Source organism: Rhipicephalus sanguineus, chromosome 5 (genome assembly GCF_013339695.2).
Source record: "Rhipicephalus sanguineus isolate Rsan-2018 chromosome 5, BIME_Rsan_1.4, whole genome shotgun sequence".
In the NCBI taxonomy this organism is placed as follows: Eukaryota; Metazoa; Arthropoda; class Arachnida; order Ixodida; family Ixodidae; genus Rhipicephalus; species Rhipicephalus sanguineus.
In genome coordinates, this window is record NC_051180.1 from 52,578,621 (window position 1) to 52,600,454 (window position 21,834).

The following is a 21,834-nucleotide window of genomic DNA, read 5'->3' on the forward strand; positions in this document are numbered from 1 at the left end:
TGCAAAGCTGAAACAAGACCGGAGCGGGGAACGAAACAAACGCCTTGTGCACACGAAATGATACCCGCGCCTTACGACAGCAAGGGGATTTAGGAATTTTCTCACCACCACGCATATGTGTAGTTTAAGCTTTTCAGAGGTCTTTAAGCCTTTCGTATCGCCGCGCAGTACGAACAGGAATTGTCATCATCATCAACCGGTACGCGCTCGCGTCTCCCTCTTCGTCTGCTGCTTCGCTCCTACAACACGTGCGTTGATTTGTCTGGCGTGGAATGCAATAAATATGATGGGTGAATCTCTTACATGACTAAAAATTACGTAATACAACGTAACAACTTGTCACATGACTCAAACCACGTGACATCACGTGATATCTAGTCACGTGATATGTTCCCGCCAAAAAAAAAAAACACGCAACAACTAGTCGTGGCTACAGTCGCATCACGCAACAGCTAATCACATGACTACAATCACATCACGTAATAGCTAGTCACGTGACATCTTCCCGCCATAAACACGTAAGAGCTAGTCACGTGATTTGTTCACGCCGAAAACCAGGTAACAGCTAGTCACGTGACTAAAATCACTTAACATCACGTAACAACTAGTCACGTGAATGAATGACGTAACATCACGTAACATCTAGTTACGTGGCATATTCCCGCCAAAATCACGTAACAGCTAGTGACATGATTTGTTCACGCTGAAAACCACGTAACAGCTAGTCATGTGACTAAAATTGTGGAACAACTGGTCACTTGACTCAAGTCACTTAACATCACGTAACAACCAGTCACGTGAATAAATGACGTAACATCACGTAAATAGTCACGTGACATGTTGCCGCCAAACCATGGCAAAGCTAGTCACGTGTCATGTTCGCGCCAAAATGACCTGACATGTGTGTAGCGTAGGTAACCGACCGAAACCGGAGAATACCCCAGTCTAGCCATACCAACTACTGCTACTAAAAACTTAGCATGTCTAACAAAAGCTTATGATAACTGGTAAAACTTGGTTAGGTCGAACATTAGCTCCGATGTTGGTTCCAGCCTTGCGCCACCGGTGCAAGTGGCGCACATTTACGCAAAAATATTGTGCTATATATTATATGACGAGGACCTTTCTACAACTACTTTTTTCTGCGCTTCTTAGCTCAACCAGTTACATGCAAGGTTGCCGCATTTACGTCCTTTCAGAAAAAAAAAAACATACACAAAACGAAACGCAGGATTGTATATTGCGACAAGCTGGGGTATCTCATTTTACTTAAGTCAACAGCTGAGCTGAAGTTACTTATTGAGGGCTTTTGGGTTCACCGCAGTTTTTATAGCTGTCAAAATAAGCGGAATATATGGTCCGATAGAACCCCTTCCTGATCTACTAGATGCCACATCCGAATTTGTCGTTAAAACGTTTTCGCGAGGAACATTTTGTGCTTGTAAATGGTCTTAGAAGAGTTTAAATCGTCAACGATGTCAGTTTTGCTTCGGTATGTAATAAATAAAGCCGCCATTTTTTTTCCATCGTCAACAGTTCGGGCATCAACTTGCCCTACATGCCCCTTTGGGCGGTATGATCCAACATACTTGTAGAACAAGGAACGTGGAGACCATGTCTAAGCCACCTTTCTGCCTTTATAACGACTTCAACGTTACCAATAAAGACGAAGGGTGTCGTGCGTGTAGTGGTCATATTCAAGAAACGTTGATATCTGCATCAAGTATTGCTGTGTAATAGGTAGGTAACTTCAACATCTAATGGTTATGAGGCGGTGCATTTCATCTGATGCTGTCCGTTCGCCATTAGGTACCTTATTTTGTTGTTTTTTTTCAAGTAATTCTGCTAAACACTACGAGTAGTGCACTAGAATTTTGCAAACGAGCAGGAAAATGAAAAAGAGACGTTCTGTAGACAGGATGAAAGCTGTACGCACAACTATCGTGACGTTGCAGAGCTGTCCACATTAAAAAAAAAACAAGACACACGTCACTGTTGTTATTTATTAAATAAATTAATAAATCCAACTTACGGAAGTCTCTTAGGAGACATGGCAAATTTGCCTGACTTGGCCATAACAGCCGACACATCATTTTGTCCAGTGACATGGTCAAGTCAGGCAATAATAAAATTTGTCACCGGTACAGAAGCCAATTTTCTTTGTAATCGTTAAGTCAGAAGATGTGGTTCTTCTCTTGGGTGTCTAATGCACTGAAAATACGCAGTTTGTTTCCTCATTACAAGTTTCCACAACTATAAACGTAAGCTACCTCGTGCTGTCTAATACCTTGCGTGCTGGTTCAAGCTCCCCCCTCCTTTTACAGCGAAAGCTGTTAGATCATTTCACCGGCCGTTTTTGGCGCCGCCGCCGCCGCCGGTGTCCGTAACCAGTATCGCTCGAAATAAGAAAAAAAAAACGAAATAAAGAAAAAAAATTCCAGGATGGAACGAAGTTCGAACCTGGGCCCTCTGCGTGCGAGCCCAGTATTCAACCTCTGAGCCATGCCGGTGCTTGAAACTGCTTTGCAAAAAGGTCCTATACAGGCTTCATGTCGGGAAGGAACCACATTAGCATATGCAATATAGCGTGGTAGAAGCGTAAAATATGCACCAAGCGTCGCACAACGCGAATTCTGTAACCAGGCGTCAAACAATTCGAATTGCGCAACGAGTAGGTTGTTGAATGCTTCCAACCCATTACAAAGGGCGCTGCCATAATTCTTCATCGTCATCAGGCACAGCATCAACAAAGTGCGCATAATGCCTTACATGCGTTTAGCAGGTACCACGGCTATCCACAGAATGACGAAAAATGGCATAGTGCCTGCTTCCCTACTTCTCAAAAACTACAATGATTTATAGCGTAGTGGGTTCCTCGCAAGTGCACTTGTATTGGTTGCCAAGGAAGCCCATAAGCGCATGATTCATTTCCTCGGGGTCTCAATAAAGTTCTTCGCCCCCCCCTCCCCTCGTCTCCCACGTCAACGTATGTTATACAGCATGGCGGGATAGGGAAATAACGACCGGGCGTCACCCAATGCAAATTGCATAACTGGTGGGCCGTTTAAAGCTTCCAACCCATTACAAAGGGCTGAGCCATAATTCTTCATCGTCATCAGTCGTCGCGTCAACAAAGTGCACATAATGCCTTACGGACGTACAGCTGGTGCCTCGCTTCTCCGCAGAATTACGAAAAAAGGCTTAGTAGGTGCTTCCCAACTTCACAAAAATTGTGATTTATGGCGTAGTGGGTACCTTGCGTGTATTTATGGCGTTGTGGGTACTTGTATTAGTAGCCCCAAGAGAGCTTACATCCGGCTCTAGAAACGCCGCTCTTCCAGCTTTCGCTGTGACTGTGCTGCGGTTTCAGCGCAGGCCTGGCGTTTTTTTTTGTTCTTGGTTTACTGTTCACACAGATGTGTGTACCAACTTGTGGACCAAGCAGTTTTTCTGTATTCGCTATTCTCCCAAATTTTTTTACAAAGATACGGGAAACGTGCGAGTTATTTAACTTTTAGCAGTAGTTTTTTACTATGGGTACGTCCATACGCGGCCGAGCAGTTCTCAATATGCACGCCTTTCATGTTCGCGGAGCGACACACCACGGTTTGAGAAGAAGGCTGCGCTTCTCAGCGGCCGAATCTATTACAGTTCCCGTGGGCCATGGCGCGGTCGGCCAATACCATTGCGTTGTGTTCACACAGCTCCATCCCATAGGCACCACGCTTATGCAAATAAGGGAAACTGTCGTGCTCTATGGCCCCAGCTTGTTGACCATAGTGGTGCGTGCTGCCACGATGATCTGCATAACCTCATCCGCCTGAATTTACACTTTGAGTTTGTTGTTTTGGTTAGTTACGTCTTTTTTTAGCTCTTTCTCGGCGCCTATTGTCGCTTCCCTCAAAACACCCCGTCGCACGCTTCACCTTCAGATTCCGGTTTTGTTTTCGCGCTGCTTTCACAAAAAGCCGTGCTTCATTAGTGAACCGGATGACCACGTGCCTTTCGGGAACGTGCTTGCGGATTAGATGCCGTTACCATCGAGCTTGGCTCGTGTTTATAGCGCTGAAGCAATAACCATATCCCTGTATTCTAGAGTTCACGTACGATTTTCGCTCTTAGCCAGAAACATTATACTCTATAGAAGACCCTTTGCATATACGTATGAGAGTTAAGAAGATAACTTAAATAAATTTCGCATTCAGAATGACAGCCTTGTTTTAAAAAGTCATATTACGCTGTTTGTTTTCCGCAAAATCAAGTTGTTGACTGTATCGCCCGTCCTTTTTTCAGAAAGAGGCATTCGCGAATACAGGTTTCCTCATGTGTGCCATTATATAAAAAAAAAAAATCAACCAGCCCCTCTTCGCGAACACCGATGTAACAGCGAAGCAGGTGGCGTTCCCTTCGTCAGGCTAACGTATTTCTATGTCTTGCAAGTATTTAAGGTATGTTGTGTCACTGCTCTTCATTAAGCACTCTTGCTTAAGCTTTGATGTGGTAGTATACTTGTATTGCATCTTGACCATACCACTCTTATACAGATGTTTACAAATAAGCCTTCGCTTAAAGATGCCCCCATATTTTGTATGACTGCTCTTTATTAAACGCTCTTTGTTAAGTTTTGAGGTGGTAGTATAGCCACCACCTTTTATAACCACAAAGTATCGCGTGACAACGTTGTGACTATGGTAACGCGTACGCCATTTGTTGGGCTAACTGTTGCCTCCTTCCTTTTTAGTGGAAGTTGTGTGTAGTGGGATTTACCCAATTTCTGTGGCACATACCCGTTTGTTGGGCTAACCGTTGCCTTCATTTTAGTGGACCAGTAGTGAGTAGTAGGATTTACCCGATGTCTGTGGCACATACCCGTTTATGATGCCTACAGGCGTTAACCAGGGATCCCGGACACGGAAGTCTCGACCAAGAACAGCTTCGCTGTTAAAAAGCCAGCGAAGATAAGGCAGCAGAACTGCACTTAAGAACATGCATTCCTTCAGTTTCCTTAACCTCCAGATCAAGAAAACTCTGCACACAGCTCTTTTGGAGCGAACGGCTACAATGATAAACACCGAAGAGAATTTTCGCAGAACGTGCATTACGGGCATTTCTCCGCTTGAGAAATATAAAGAAACATAAAAGTTTGCGCAGACGACTGGTGGTGTAGGCGGGAAACAAAAGCAGAGCAAGGCACACGCGGAAATGGTGCGCGAGTATACGGCACGAGACCGAAAAAAAAAGAAAAACAAGCGCAAATTGTCGCATGCTACATTGGACCGTCAACGAAGAGCCCGCTAGAGATGTTTGCGTATTTTCTCTCTCGCTCTCTCTCTCTCTCTCTGCATTGCAACACCAGGACAGGGAGTTGAGCGCGGAACTAATTTCCGGTTCGATAGGCTGGAATACGCAGGCTTGGAGAACGAGGGGAAGGAGTACTCTAACACTGTCTCTCGCTATCTCGTCTGCTCCTCTGAAGGTGAAGCAGAGACGGTTCTCGCAGATAGGCTTTGGAAAGCAGATCGGCGTGCACTTACTCGATTTCCGACCGGCAATCAATTGTATGCACGGAATTACGTTCAACAGTCGCGTCGCTTTAGATAGCCTTCGAACAAGCCCACTGTACGTCATCCTTTTTGTTGCAGTTCAGTTGGAAGAGGAAGAACGGAGCTGATAAGAAAAAGAGCTCGTATGCGGAGTGGGTGAAAGCTTTCCACCAACTAGCTCTCTGGAAAGTGTGTTGGTACGTGAATGTAGACAGGCCCAAGGCTGTGCGGATAGACGTAGTTTTAGGGTATGGCCGCTAAGTAAGTCACGCACTCAAGAACTTCCTAACTCACGAGGGATTTCTTTTAGGCAGTCAAATTAATGTGTTTTTCTTTTTTCGTATTTCCACTCCAGATTCCGACGCCGAAATTACAGACAGAACGAGTGCTTGTTCTGCCTGTAAGTTTCCCTTTTTTTTAATATTTCGCGCTGTGTCATGAAGCGTGAGTGTTGGAAAAGCCAGTCTATGCACGAGCAAAAAGTTCAGGCCCAAAGCGTGTTAAGAAAGAGCAGCACTATCTAGGCACGTATTTTGGCTTTCCGCGTCAGGGAAGCACATTTACGCAGGAATGAATGAGAAGTGCAATGATATACAAGAGTCTCAAATATATTTATCACTCACAATAATATGAAGAAATGATAATTAAGGCAGAAACACGTCAGGGGAAGTTATTCACGCCTAAATTAAATTGGAGTATTAGAGAGACATATGTAAACAAAAGCAGACGAAAGGATAACTTCCCACGAATGGCAGTCGAACCCTCATACTACGCTTTACGCTCACGGTGGCTTTCCTCCTGTCCGACTTTCTGGGTATTGGTATATGTGCGCTAGGTTAACCACTGGAATGTTAGTGAACGCCATTTATTTCGGTGGCGGCAGATGTGTGACGTACTTCTGATACTGAGCTGTTTCTTAGTAGGTAAAATTAGGAGAGGGCAGCTTGTCAAACAATTCTCGTATACATGCCTATGTTATTAAGATTGCCATATTTCGCAGTTATAAAGTGCCTTTACCGCCTCTCCGTTCTAACCTCGTGCAATATTTTTTTCCCTTTCACTTCACCAACATTCAAATAGGCACAATTTAATCTAAGCTTTATTAAGGCCAAAGCCTTAGATGCCGCATCAAACGCGAATATTGACCGCCGGCGTCCACCGTCGTCCCGCGGCATCGGCGTTAACACGAGTAATGCAATAAATCTTCATCACGTCTTCACGTCACAGACTCCGAAAAATTGTGGCGTCACCATGGCGTCATGGTGGCGTCACATAACGTGACATTAACTTATGGCGTCATCACATGACATAATCGTTTGTTCAAACGTGGGCTGATCATGGAGGCAATGCTAAACCACGTTAGGTGCAGAAAGATTTCGCAGCGTGGCGTGGAAGGTAAATACATCGACTGAGTAGAAAAACAAGATAGCTTCCGTCTTCGAGTCGTCTTAGGCAACTGCATAAGAAACCATGCCAGTTTTTCGGCTGTGTCTTCAGCTTCAACATATGGTTGTACACTGTCGCCGTTTATGAAAGAGCACGTCCGCTTTTTGTGTCATCTATTGGCAAACAAAATAACGAGTCATGGCCGTTGCACTAGCGCTGCTAGATTACCTAGATTACGCTCTCGCTCCAGTCGTGCAATGGGCGATACCGCCAAAAGCGGAGGTGCTTTCTTTAGATGTTGATTGACGGTGCTGTAGGCAGCCGCAGCAGAGCGCAGGCCACGCGCTCGCGTGTTCATTTCCTAAACGGCGACAGTGTACATAACGATGGAACTAACACGAGCGTCAAAGCGATATACAATGCATTAACACCTACTCGCGGAACACCTCAAAAAGGAAAATCCTACAAAACAACAGCAAAAAGAAATATCAAGAATACGCGCAGAAAGATTTAGTGCAATATTACCGGTGGGCGGAAATGCATTTCTGTTATCCGAAAAGCAGTTGAGCAAGTTGCGGCCAGTGGCTATATAACAAGAAAGTTGTACATTTTTGGGGGCTTTTTTTGTTGATGGCATGAACAGAACAAACACAACTTGTGCAGAAACTTAAGGCAGCTTGGCATTAGGAGTGTCATGCCAGAAGTAAGTGCCGAGCTGGACGGCCTTCTTTGTTTCTCTTTATTTTTTGCTTTCTTTTCTTCCTCTGTTTATTTATATTTCACTCAACTGTTTTTTCCCATGGATTCTTTGTCTCTGTTTGTTTCTATTTATTTCTCTTACTCTCGCTATGTACTTCTTTGTCTTTCTCACTCTTTCTTACGATTCTTTCTCTCTTTCTCCAGCTATTTCTTGCTTCCCTTTTCTTCTATCGCTTTCTCTCTCTCTTACTTTTCTCTCTCTCTCTTATTATTTCTCTTATTTCTCTCTCTCTTACTTTCTCTTTCTGTATTTCTTGCCTTTCTTCCTCGCTCTTTTTACCTTTCTCTTTCTTTCCCTTCTTTCTATTTCTTGCTTCCTCTTTCTATCTTTATTTTTCTCTCTTTTATTTCTTTCTCTGTCTCACTTTCTTTTTCTGTCTTTCTTCCCTTTCTTCCTCTAACTTTTCCCTTTCACTTTCTATCTATGCTATGCTTTACTCTCTCGCCTCCTCCTTTCGCTCCTCCTTACCCTCACTTCTCTTTCCCGCCACATTGCTACACTACACTATACAAGGCTTTGCTATGCTCTGCAAGCGTGCCTGGATGGCCGAGTGGTTAGGACGCGCTCGCCTTCGGGTTGTGAGTACGCGGGTTCGAATCCCGCCTCGCCAAGAATTTGTCTCTTTCTCTTTCGTTCTCGCTTTCTCTTTCTTTCTCTCTCTGTACACGCTCTCTCAACCATCAGAGTTATTCCATCGCGCGCCGGAGATATTGGCGCACGTGCTTTGGGAGTGAAGCAGAAGATGAAGAAGAGGACTGAGAGGAAGAAGACGATGAAGAGAGCACGTGCCGATTCATGATGATGATAGTTTCCATTTGCACTACCTGGCTAAAGTGCAACCTGGCGCAACGAAAAGCTTAAAGAGCTCCGCTCTTCAAATTCTGCGCTTTCTATTCTCACAAAGCAGCCCGCTACCAGTTGGACCTCGTCGAACGGTGAAGCCTCAGCGAAACTGTTTTCCGTGTGGCTGCACCCTTGATTCTTACGACGCCTGCCACGACTCCTTCGACTTAATTTCCATCTCGCACAATTCGGGCGCTGGTCGACGATGTTGGTAAAACCATTTCATCCTACGTATTTTTTCTTCTAGCAACCGGGAATGGCGATTACTCTTTGAAGCCGTTTTTAATGGTTATTGTATATCCTTCACTTTATGCCCATTTGAGCGCATTGCTTTTTCTACGAGATTTTTGCTTTCGATCGTTCTTTCAACTTTTGTTTCGCAGTGCCGTGTTTTCGCCAAAGAACCTGCACATTTAAATGTAAATAGCATTTCTTTAGCTAATATTTGAAATAACATTTCTTTAGCAACGGCTTCTGGATGGGCGGATGAACTGACATCCGGCGTGACGTCACTCAGCAGCTGCCGTTTTCGCACCGCTTGTCTAGCAGACGTCGGTACCGCTGCGCTTTGCACGTATCTCGTGAAGAGCAGGCGTATTTTACATCTACAGTAATAATAATTCCTCAGCTTCTAAGTTTCAAAGCCCCGACATGATTATGAGACACGCTAGAGCACTGCACGGGCCGGATTTTACGGCCCGGGCCCGGCCCGGGCCCGCTTTATGAAGCCCGAGCCCAGCCCGGGCCCGTGGTCCCAAGCGCAGGCCCGGCCCGGGCCCGGGCGTACATGACCGAACCCAGCCCGAGCCCGGCCCGGGCCCGTGGTTCCAAGCCCTGGCCCGGCCCGGGCCCGGGCTTACTTGCCCGTACCCAGCCCGAGCCTGGACCGGGCCCGTCGTTCCAAGCCCGGGCCCTGCCCGGGCCCGGGCGTTCATTACTAATCTAATCCAGGGCGCGCTTGTTCATGACCAGGCCCGACCCGGGCCGCTAGAGGATATTAGTTGTTGATGATTATTATTAATGATGCCGTGCGCTTTGTAGCAGGCGATCGGACAGAAAGTCCGGTGTGTACATGCATCGAATGTTGCCCGCGGTGGTAGCTCAGCGGTTAAGCTGTTTCGCTTTTAAGTCCTAGGACGCAGGTGCGATTCCCGCGGCCACGGCGGCCGCAATTGATGGGGGCGAAATGCAAGAACACCTGTGTATACACTTATCTTTAGGTGCACGTTAGAGAACTCGAGGTGGTCGAAATTGATCCGGTGCCACTACTGCGTGCCTGGTAATCATATCGAGGTTTTAGCACATAATACCAAGGAATATAAATGAAATGTACCGTATGTGTCGACCTCGAATAAAAAGACCGAAATTTTTATTCCTCCCATGGCAACAACCGTGATCTGGCCGATTGTTAGTGCTGTTAATATATATATATATATATATATATATATATATATATATATATATATATATATATATATATATATATATATATATATATATATATATACGTGATCTTTCGTGTTTATAAGGAAACCCACCACAATATACTTGTTACTTTGACAAAATCTGATACAGCAGACGAAACGTTAGTGAAAATATACAGTGCCAATCTATATCTATACTGGTGAAACAAAAATAGCACTTCAACTGTTTTTCTATTTTTATTGCTAAGCTTTACTAAGAGCCAGCTCTTTGCACGTGTCACTTCAGCTTGGTACAGTATACCTTAGACTATGCAATGCATAACGTTCCCGTGTGCTCGGAGGCCCGACTTACGACTTTTAATGAGCGGGTCCGAGTCCGGCCCGGCCTGCAGCCTCAACCCCGGGCCCGCCTCAGGCCCGCGGCTTCGAGCCCGGGCCCGGCCCGGGCCCGCACTTTCAAGCCCGAGCCCAGCCCGGGCCCGCCGGAAAACGCTTCGGACGGCCCGGCCCGGCCCGCGGGCCGGGCCGGGCCCGGGCTTTCGGGCCGGCCCGGGCCCGTGCAGTGCTCTAAGACACGCCTAGGGCAGGCATAGGGAAATTTCGACCTCCTGGATTTGTTTAACGTGTTCCTAAATCTGAGCACACGGCTGTCTAGCATTTTGCCTCCATCGACATGCGGTAGCCGCGGCGGGGATTCGATCCCGCGACCTTCGGGTCTGAACTCATGCAGCATCCCCACAAAACCACCACGGCGGGTAACATCTATGGTCGAAAACACACTCTTAATCAGGTCCCGGTTAAATGCCTGCTATATCCAGGGAACCTAACGAAAAATGTCCGCTTTCCTGGCTATATCTACCACTTTAAGCGGGACCTGATTAAGAGTGCACGATCACTTGAAATCTTTTAAGCACATTTCGTACTTCATAATATAATTTCAATTACTTGCCGTGTTGGTAGGTTGTGGGGATGCTTCCGGCAACATCAGCAGCAACAACATCAGCGGCACTGTTGAAGGAGGACATTAAACGATGGAAATTGAAAAGAGAAAGTTATAGAATAAGAACTCAATAATGGTTTATAAATAAAGATGCGATAGCCGGCAATAGCATGAGTATGAAAGAGTTAGTAAATGCACGCTTGAAGAAACCACAATTTCTTCATTTAGTGACATTTGGGACAAGCTTGTGTAACTCTCACTTCAGCCTACACGGATTGCTTTCGGCCGTGGCTATGTCAATTGTCAGGCCACGTAATTAAAACCTACTTCGAGAGCAGCCGGCCACCGCGCTGTGCACTTGAAACGCAGGCTCTGAATCGCGTGACAGAAGAAGGGACGGCTGCGCCCCGCTTGGAGAGACGATCCCCTCATCCACATACACTATATTCGCCAGCGCCGCTTGACTCGCTATAAGCGTGCATTGCTGCTGAAGGTGAAGCACGGTGAACTCTTAAAGTAAGGATATCTTCGCTCTCCAAGTTGGTTGTGAAGACCATTACAACGAAAACAGATGCACTTCATTTATCTAGAGATAAAAATGGCTGATATGACCAGTTACTTTGAAAATTGCGCACCGAGAAAGTTTACAGCAGATCCAACGCAATCTTTTCGAACCTGCGGACCTTTTTCAATCCAATGCTAAGCTGCCCATGACATGAAGTGCATTGACCAAATATCTAAGAGTGACTCCTGAACAAACATATTGTCGCGGGTTATAAAACACAGGGGCTTTATTCAGAAAGGCGTACGGCGTGTCGTACTCCAAGATAGCGCTGAAGGCTTGCAGCCGCCAAGAACGTCTTCTTTCTCAGTCCTTTTCGCTGCGCCTCTCGAGCGCACCGGTTGTCTTCCTTGTCTTCGCCAGCGTATAGTCAGACACAAATATGGACGCGGCATTACCCTCCCTCCAGAGCGAGCATCGTCTCGATGCTCACGAAGTAGCAGTCGATGTGCAGTTAGCGAGTGGGCGGTCACATCACTCAGAAAAGTACGGCTTCATGCGTACCACGTGCACTGTCTCAGGCAGGTGCTGGCGGCGCTTTGAACAAGAAGAGCCGTCAGCGACGACTTCGTACGTGACGTCGCTAAGGCGGCGCAGAACCTTGTAGGGTCCGAAGTAACGGCGCAGAAGTTTTTCCGAGAGGCCTCGCCGTCGTACAGGGAACCAAACCCAGACTCTTTCCCCGGGCTTAAAGGTGACGAATCGATGGCGGAGATTGTACCGTTGAGCGTCAAGTGCTTGCTGGCTAGTTATTCTGACGCGGGCAAGCTGTCTTGCTTCCTCGGCGCGCTCAGTGAAATCTGCGGCGTCCGTCTCTGAATCACAGTCATGAGGCAGCATAGCATCAAGCATCGTAGTTACGTCTCTGCCGTGAATTAGTGCAAACGGTGTCATTTTCGTTGTTTCCTGGCGTGCCGTATTATACGCGAATGTGACGTACGGCAAAATCCTGTCCCAATTCTTGTGTTCCACGTCGACGTACATGCAAAGCATGTCGGCGATAGTCTTGTTCAATCGTTCCGTAAGTCCATTTGTTTGGGGGTGATAAGCTGTCGTCTTCCTATGCGCTGTACCACTGAGCGTAAGCACAGTGCGCAACAGCTCGGCTGTAAACGCGGTACCTTTGTCTGTTATCACGACCGCGGGAGCACCATGTCTCAGCACGATGTTCTCAATGAAGAACCGGGCCGCTTCAGCTGCAGTGCCGCTCGGAATCGCCTTGGTCTCGGCGTATCGGGTGAGGTAGTCCGTCGCCACTATAACCCATTTGTTGCCGCTGTCCGATGTTGGAAATGGGCCCAAAAGGTCCATGCCAATTTGAGCGAACGGAGTTTCCGGTACTGGAACGGGATGTAATAGCCCAGCGGGTTTGACCGGTGGTACCTTGCGCCGCTGACAGTCAATGCATGTTCGGACGTAATGTTTCACCTCCACTGCTATTCTTGGCCAGTAGTATTTTTCTTTGATACGTGTCAATGTTCTTGTGAAACCGAGGTGGCCCGACGTGGCTTCGTCATGACAGGCTTGCAAAATTTCTTTGCGGAGGATTTCCGGAACTACCAGCAGATAGCTTTTGCCTGTTGATGAGAAATTCTTCTTATAGAGAATTCCGTTACGCAAGCAGAATGCTGATAAATTTCTCGAAAACACTCTCGGCGCATTCGTGGCTCGTCCATTCAAGAAGTCGATTAGTGAGTTGAGCTCCGGATCGTCTTGCTGTTGCCGGGAGATGACAGCCGCATCGACAACTCCTAAAAAGCCTGCGCATTCATCATCCTCTGGGCTCGGTGGTTTAATCGGTGATCTTGACAGGCAATCGGCATCTAAGTGCTGCCTTCCCGACTTGTAGACTACGGTCATGTCGTACTCTTGAAGCCGTAAGCTCCAGCGTGCCAAACGTCCAGACGGGTCTTTCATGTTGGTCAACCAACACAGGGAGTGGTGGTCGCTTACCACTTGGAACGCGCGGCCATATAAATACGGGCGAAACTTTGCAACTGCCCAAACGACAGCCAGGCACTCCTTCTCAGTTGTTGAGTAGTTGGACTCAGCACGGGACAAGGTTCTACTAGCGTAGGCAACTACTCTCTCCGCACCATCTTGGCACTGAACAAGAACAGCGCCGAGGCCCACATTGCTGGCGTCTGTATGGATGGCTGTTGGTGCATCCTCATCGAAGTGAGCGAGTACGGGCGGAGTTTGTAGACGATGCCGCAACTCGTTGAACGACGCTTCTTGCTCTTCGCCCCATACAAACGCAACATCTTCCCTTGTGAGGCGGGTGAGTGGAGAGGCGATGTGCGCAAAGTCCGCTATAAATCGCCGGTAATAGGCGCAAAGACCCAGGAAACGTCGGACCGCCTTCTTATCTACAGGCCTTGCGAACTTTGCGACGGCTGCAGTTTTATCTGGGTCAGGCTTAACACCTTCCTGACTGACCACATGCCCCAGAAACTGAAGTTCTTCGAAGCCGAAGTGGCATTTTTCTGGTTTCAATGTGAGTCCTGCGGACCGTATGGCTTGAAGGACAGACAGCAGCCGTTTTAGATGTTCTTCAAACGTGGCCGAAAAAACAATCACGTCGTCAAGGTACACAAGACACGTTTTCCATTTCAGACCGGATAGAACGGTATCCATGAGCCTTTGAAATGTGGCCGGGGCCGAGCATAAACCGAAAGGGAGGACTTTGAATTCATAAAGCCCGTCAGGCGTCACGAATGCGGTCTTTTCTCGGTCACGCTCATCTACTTCTATTTGCCAGTATCCACTTTTAAGGTCCATTGACGAGAAGTAGCGCGCATGCCGTAGCCTGTCCAAAGAGTCGTCGATCCGTGGCAGCGGATAAACATCTTTCTTCGTAACGTTGTTGAGCTTACGATAATCAATGCAGAAACGCAAGCTGCCATCTTTCTTTTTCACGAGTACCACCGGTGATGCCCAGGGGCTTTTTGATGGTTGGATCACATCATCCTCTAGCATCTTCTTGACCTGCTGCTGTATGACCTCACGTTCTTTCTGAGCGACGCGATATGGGTTCTGTCGGATGGGTCTTGCTGTCTCTTCCGTGATTATACGGTGTTTAGTCAGCGGCGTTTGACCCACTCGTGACGTCGAGGAAAAGCAGTCCTTGAACCGGCCAAGAAGTTCCATAAGACGACATCTTTCAGTGGGCGTTAACCTTGGGCCGATGTCGACATCTGGTGCCTGCGGTGCTGTACGAGCCGTTGCTTCCCCTTGCATAGCAAGGCAGTCGTAAGAGTAGTCGAGTTCCTCGAGGTATGCCACAGCAGTGCCTTTACCAATGTGCCGGCGCTCGTTCGTAAAATTGGTAAGTAGCACCTCCGTACGGCCATCAACTAAGCTGACGATGCCGCGAGCGATGGCAACACCTTGACGGAAGAGAAGGGCAGTTACACGTTCGGCTATGGCGTCTTCATTACACTGCACGCTGCAACTGACGGAAACAAGACTACATGACAGCGGCGGCACGCAGACGTCTTCGTCTACCACACGTAACGCTCTGGGATCTTGGTCTGCGTCCGAGGTCACGGGATTGTCAGAGGCAAATGTTATCACGCCTTCACGTATGTTGACAACGGCGCCGTACTCCCTTAAGAAGTCCATTCCTAGTATCAGAGGTTTGCAACACTCCGGTAGGATCACGAACGAGGCTACAAAAGCTCTATTCCCGATCGTGTCTTGCTGTACATTTGCCTGAAGGCGTCATTACCTGGCCTCCAGCATTTCGAATATAAGGGCCCGTCCATTCCGTTCTGACTTTCTTGAGTTCGCCTGCCAGTCGCTCACTTATAATAGAAAAGTCTGCGCCAGTGTCGACTAAGGCCGTCACTTCAAGCCCATCAATTGTCACGGTGAGGTCGGCAGTCACAGTTTTCTCGGCGTAATCTTCTTCGTCGTTCTCATGTTTCGGCAACAATGGGGGATTTTCGGCAATTCGAGGACCTGCAACCTTCCCCCCAGAGGTCGCTGCTTTCAGTTTCCCCGCCGTGGGCTGGGAGACCGACCTCTAACGGCGTCAGCAAAACTACGGCGGCTCGGTGAGGCAAAACGAGCCGGGGATGGTGAGCGCGTCCGTAAGGTAGCGGAGCTCTCCTGCCGGCCAGCCAGGTCGTCGTCGATGGGGGCGCGGCTTTCACAAAACTGTCGGCGCGTAGCGGCAGGTGCACTTCCGCGGTACCCAGCTGGACGATGGGGGCAAAAACGGTAAATGTGCCCTGGCTCTCCACAATTGTAGCACAGTGGCCGACGATCCGGAGTGCGCCATATATCCGTCTTACGCAGTTGAGGTCGCCTTATGGGATCCTGCTGGGCCCAGGCTGCAACAGGTGGCGGTTGGCGGTACTGCGGCGCGGGCATGGGCAACGGTCGACGAACAGCGTCTGCATAGCTGTATGCGTCCGGCTGGTACGATAGTTCTGGAGCCAATGGACGACGTACAGCGTCACCGTAGGTATATGCGTTGGGCTGGTACGACGCATCAGGGTATTGCTCGGGAGAGGCAAACGCTTGCCGAAGTTCCTGGCGGACGACTTCAGCGACGGAGGCAACCGTGAACTCCTGCTGCTGCGGCGCTTGCGACGGCGATGTGCACCTCGCGTTCTCCTTTGCAATCTCCTCGCGCACGATCTGCCGAATGAGTAAGCGTAGAGAGCACCCATCGGTCGCAGTGAGTGCTGCGGCACCTGCAGGTGCGCCGGTGGCTCGGCGATCGCATTGATGGTACCGTTGCTGCAGCGCCCGCTCTATTGCGGTGGCTTCCCTGATAAACTCGTCGACTGTTGTCGGCGGATTGCGCACGAGACCAACAAACAGCTGTTCTCTGACGCCCCTCATGAGATGACTTAGCTTCTTAGCCTCGGACATGTTGGGGTCAGCGCGGTGGAACAAACGCACCATATCCTCGGCAAACATGGCGACGCCTTCATGTAGCTGTTGGATGCGTGACTCAAGAAGGCGTTGTGCGTTTTCACGTCGGTCTGTGCTGCCGAAGGTATCGCGTAACCGACGGCAAAACTCGTCCCATGTTGTCAGAGTTGCCTCGCGGTTTATGAACCACGTCTTCGCACCGTCTTCAAGGGCAAAGTATACGTGAAAGAGCTTCTCGTCGGGGCTCCAGTGGTTCGACTTCGCTACCCGTTCAAACTCCTCAAGCCAGTCTTCCGCATCTTCGTTCGGGCGGCCGTGAAATGGTTCGGGAATCCGAAGATTCTGGACCGTTACCTGCGTAGGGCTCCTTGAAAACGCCATTTCTTGAGCAGGGGTGGCTGTCGGCAGCAGGGGTCCTTGTAAAAGGCCAAATTCTGGTCTCAGACCTTGCAGGCGACGGCTTGAGCGGTGTACAGGCGTCTCCACGCGTGGCGGTCTCGTGGGGCTGGATGCAGGGCTGCTCACAGGAGTACCGATCATGAGGCGATGGTACCCAGCTCCTCCACCAGTGTCGCGGGTTATAAAACACAGGGGCTTTATTCAGAAAGGCGTACGGCGTGTCGTACTCCAAGATAGCGCTGAAGGCTTGCAGCCGCCAAGAACGTCTTCTTTCTCAGTCCTTTTCGCTGCGCCTCTCGAGCGCACCGGTTGTCTTCCTTGTCTTCGCCAGCGTATAGTCAGACACAAATATGGACGCGGCAATATCAAATAAGTCAACATCACATAGGCTAAGGCGGGAAGTATAGACCGGAAGAAAGTTAGGTAAAAAAAATCACAGCATATCCACGGAGTGAATGATGATGAGTGGGCGAAGCTGCGGAGGTTCATCGGTAAACCGTGAATCTTCCGTGAATTCTGCCCAACACATCATCACCGACGTGAGATCGGGCGCGTTTATACTAAAGGTTCGATGAGTTATGACGACTTGCAGCTCACTTTAATTTTACATGTACGCTGTGAATTTTCATTGTTTAGAAAACCATTGCTTTAGAAAACATCTGGCGTCTTTCGTTAAGCAACTGGCGTCTTTTAGTTTTGCTTTAGAAACATCTGGCGCTCTTTCGTTTTGCTTTTAGAAAACATCTGGCGTCTTTCGTTGGTTTATTTCATTAATCAACGGCGTTTTGAACAATATTTTTATTGTTTAATCACGCACAGGAGAAATCTCACCAGGCACTACCTTGGAGGTAAACAATGGCTGCTAGTGGGAATGAGAGACAGAAGAAGTCGGCTTTTAGCTAACACTTACACTTCTACTTCTACTAACGTTTCCTACTGGAACATGCCAATGGCTGCTAATGGGGAAGGAGAGACAGAAGAATTCGTCTTTTAGTTAACGCGCACGCTGCGAATTTTTTATTGTTCAACAACGCACAGCAAAAATCTCCCACCGGCACCACCTTGGAGGTCAAGATCTGGTACTAGCGTTACGACTGGTTACGCACTACGACTACGACAACTATGAGGGCCGAACGGGTGCCGCCTTAAGGAGCTTCGCCCCTAAAATAGGAAATGAAACGAGGAACTGACATTAAGACAAGGGACTTCAAGAAACAGTTCAAAAACGAGATTACTATACGTACTCACTCCGACAAACATCGATAGACTGTTCCAGCTTTAATGTTATAAAGAGTAGACAACACTGCACTCTATGCCCAATCATATGAGTAAATAAAGCACTCAGTAAACCAGGTTACTTTGGGTTCACAGAGTATAGTAAATTAGACAAGGCGCCGCGAGTTTCAATTGAAGCGTCCAACTCAATTTATTCTGTAATAACGTCTCGCTCTGAGACTCTAAGCAAAACAGTTACAGCTGAGGGTCTATGTTGCCACGCCTATACATAACTCGGGCCTCAGCACGTCAGAAGAGTCTACCACGCCGCTGCTCAGAATAATCGGGAAAGAGAGCACTTATTGCCTGAAAAAGAAGGACCTCTCAATCGAGACGGCGTTTCCAGTATGACCATTGCGGACGATTTTTTGTCACTTACTACGTCACTGCTGGCCGTCCTTAAGTGCGCGAATGGAGAAACGCAAACGTACGGGGGAAAAAAAGTCAAAGTTACAGTTTTAATTAAGTTTGAACAGCACCTCCACTGCCCGAATAGCGTTGAAGCTATGACATCCAATTTCTTTCGGTGTAAACGTCATTTGAAAAAGGCCGCTGGAGCGCGAAAGGAAAGCAGTTCAAATATTGACCATGCGTGTCTCCATTCTCAAGCGAGTCCAAGAATAAATTTTTTCACCAGTATTATTACGGGCGCCGGTACTTCATCGTAAGATATTACACGCTCCCTTCCGTTTTTGATATTTTAGGTAGTATATCGGTGCCTTAATTTCGTAGTCGGTCAGGTGATGTTTACTTGGTCTTTTCTTTTTTCGATGCGTGTTTCTCAGAGTAGGATTGTTATTCTTTTCTACAAAGGAAAAGGCTGATATTCTTGCCTTTTTTGCGACTGTGAAAACACGATCGAGATCTGCGGTTTTACAAGGACTGAGTGAATATTTTTCTTATGAAAGAACCAACGTGTTTAAAATGTAAACAGTGTAGCGAGATGAGGCACCTCGTGTTGGCTCGCCACTATATCATCCCTCTTTCTTTTTTGTTCAGGCTTCCGAACTTCAATTTCAATGCTAGGCTTTGAATATGTTCATTGTGGCTGTGCGCACGATTCCTGGTGTGGGGACTTTCAATTCAATGACGCTTGTCAAGGAATCACCAATTCAGTCATCTCAACTACAAGCCGCGCTGTTTCACACGTCCACAGCATGCGCTTGTCAGTCTTTTTTTTCTTCATTGTCTATTTTAGAGGTCAATTTTCAGTGTTAAGATCCATACTTATGTCCATTTTGGACAAAATTCCTTACAAAAAAAAAAGAAACCAAAATGAAATCACACACGCAGCAAGCTTACTTGTTTTGAGAAAGATTAGCACTGAGTTGAACGCGGACTTTTATGATGGACTTCAACTATGTGAAGCAGAGTGTTTAGAGATTACCATTTTGACACTGTGCCGAAGCCTTGGCGCGGCCACCACGCAAGGCGTTGGCTGAATATTGATCTGTGGGCAAACAGCGACAGAGAGCATGAGAACAAGTCAAGAGATAACATGATATATATCTTTAAAAAAAGATGCGAAGTCACTTTGCGAGAACATTGACAGAGTGAACAGAGAGAAAATAGAAGGAAAAAGACAGAGACGTTAACCACGTTAATTGTACGCTTCGCTAATCTGGAGTATCACGCGCATCTAACGCTTGAATATGTGTAAATCTCAATTACAACAAAGCGATCGTTAAAGTACGCAGTAATAGAACAGGCGACAACGGCGACTTGTGTCCTACAGTGGTATACGATATACCAAAGCAAGAGAAGACTCATAAAAGAGTTCAGGAGTCCGAGGCTTCATGGTCATTGCAGCCGGACAGTGTATGGAATTGTATTATTCCACGGTAACGAGTTTCAATCTGTTTTCTGAGAATGAAGACGTCTATGCGTGCATTGGTGACGAAAGATAGTGCAGCGCTGCGTTTACTAGATTTGCATAATTGCATTCAAGATTTTTTCACAAGTAGCAGGCGCTGTCGCTCTCACCAGTGCATTAGAGTAGAGTAGAGTATATTCTTTATACTGTGACACACATTCACGCGGGTCGATTGGACTTAATATTTAAGAATTTTCGTTTACAACTATCCGGCTCTTGACCAACGCATTAACCGAGTTTGCCAATATCAAACAGTCATGGTGCTATTGATGCGCATTTCTATTTCGCCATGTACTGTTCGTTTAATATTACGGTGTTATGTTTGAACAATTATAATCAGTGTGTCATGGCCAAAAAAATAAATAAAAATGTCCTTACTAGAATACGTTGTCGTCAACTTTTCTGTCAGTTTTGTCGTGCACAAAGGTTTCTTTATAGGTCTGTCCATCGTATCGGTCACCGAGCTGCACTTCTTCGCAACTGTCGTACCAAGCTGCTCCCTAAGGCGGCCGTTTCCTGAACTCTTTCTTTTTTGAGCTACTGACGCTGGTCTACAAGCCAGGGCAGCTGCTTTCGTTGTTGTACTGCCGTTCCGGTACGTCCTTGAAGGCCATGAAGTCCACGGTCGGCGCCTGTGGGAGATTCTCTTTCGCTTTCGTCTTTTACGTCGGAATAAATGACCCACATTAAATATGCGCACGTGGTACTGGCAGACCCCCACCAGTACCGATAGGCTGAAGGAAATCTTCTACTCTAGTTTTAAGAAACTAATAGTGATGCTCTAGCTCAATAGTAGTGTTTTTCAAAACTTTCTCTATTCTCTTCGTTTCATCACAGAGAACAGACTAATGGCAGCGTGTGTTTTGTTTAGTGCAAGCAGCTTGGTAAATTCTGTTTGTTGTTCCTCCTTTCTTGGATAAATAAAATTATTCTGTAGTAAAGTCAGCGCTCTTATTGTGTAATTACCCCTCTCTCTCGTCTTCTCCGTTGTTTAGGCACTAATTCGTAGCGATTGGCCCAAGTCTCCTCTTTTCTGTAGTTTCGTAAAAACTTCGGAACGTTCTTGGAAGTAAAGGGAGCTCACAAAGAAACGCTTGCACTAGAACTGTGTGGAAGCACAGATGTGGGCCAACTGTGATGCCGAACATATTGCTGCTGATGGAGAGAAATACATAGAGAACTTATTGCTACTGACAGATCGAAACTTAATATAAAGAATGCAATTGACCACGGGCAGACCTCCATTCAGAACGGAAGGCTTTGTAAATTTCGCAGCCGGTTGAAAACCGGGGCCTCATTCACAAAACGTCTCGTTCGCAAGTCATTAATTCTGGGTGGCCCCCTTCGAAAATATTATGTTCAGCATCAGCCTTGGTCGAAAGTTTCTTTTACGAACAATTTCAGTCTTCGTGAATATAGTACCAATTTAATTTATCCCGCTTGCATGGTCCGTGACATAACAAATCAAGAGTCAAATTCGCAACGCCTTTAACTGTTCTCGTAACTTCACCGACTTCGCTATGGAGAGTACTTATTTACTTACGAAACGATCTAGCATGCGAACTGTTCTTGTGAGCGCTGCCGCAATTACAGTACTCGCAGAACTTTTTCTTGGGTGAGTGGAGCTCGCAGTTTTAGCACCTAACTTCGCCTTATCTCGTCTTTACGGCACAAGATGTGATAAGGGACTAATACTGGCATTTCATTTGATAAGGAAATGGTAACGTTAAGAAATTTTAAAAAATTTAAATGGACTGTAGACTCGTATTTACAACGCGCGCTGTATGCTGTCCACTCCGCAGCGTGGTGAAATGAATCTCAGCTGCTACAGATGTTCACGCCGTTCGCTGTGAAGAAGTTCGACAAAACTGAAATGTAACACTCATTACTAGGCATGGTTTACTAAACGGGCGGTGAAAGCGCATGCGGCATGTCATTCGTG